Raw genomic sequence first — 266 nt, forward strand, 5'->3', positions numbered from 1 at the left:
GTTTTGTTTTGTTATGTCTATCATCTAAAACTGCCTTTCACAGGAGATATCACTCCGTCGAGATATCACTGACAGCTATCTTAATGATACAATGAAATAACATCCCAATTAAGCCTCGGAGTTTTACATTTTATAGTGTTGATATGTTTGATGTCCAAACACACCTGGTGAGATTCTCTAGTTCTGGGAGAAAGGAAAGAATAACTCCCATCACGTTGCCATGGAGTCGGGCGCTATAACGGGGTTTGAGTGAGTGAGTGCGTGAG

The sequence above is a fragment of the Haliotis cracherodii genome, unplaced genomic scaffold, assembly GCF_022045235.1.
Source record: "Haliotis cracherodii isolate W230 unplaced genomic scaffold, xgHalCrac1.p SCAF_18, whole genome shotgun sequence".
Taxonomy (NCBI): domain Eukaryota; kingdom Metazoa; phylum Mollusca; class Gastropoda; order Lepetellida; family Haliotidae; genus Haliotis; species Haliotis cracherodii.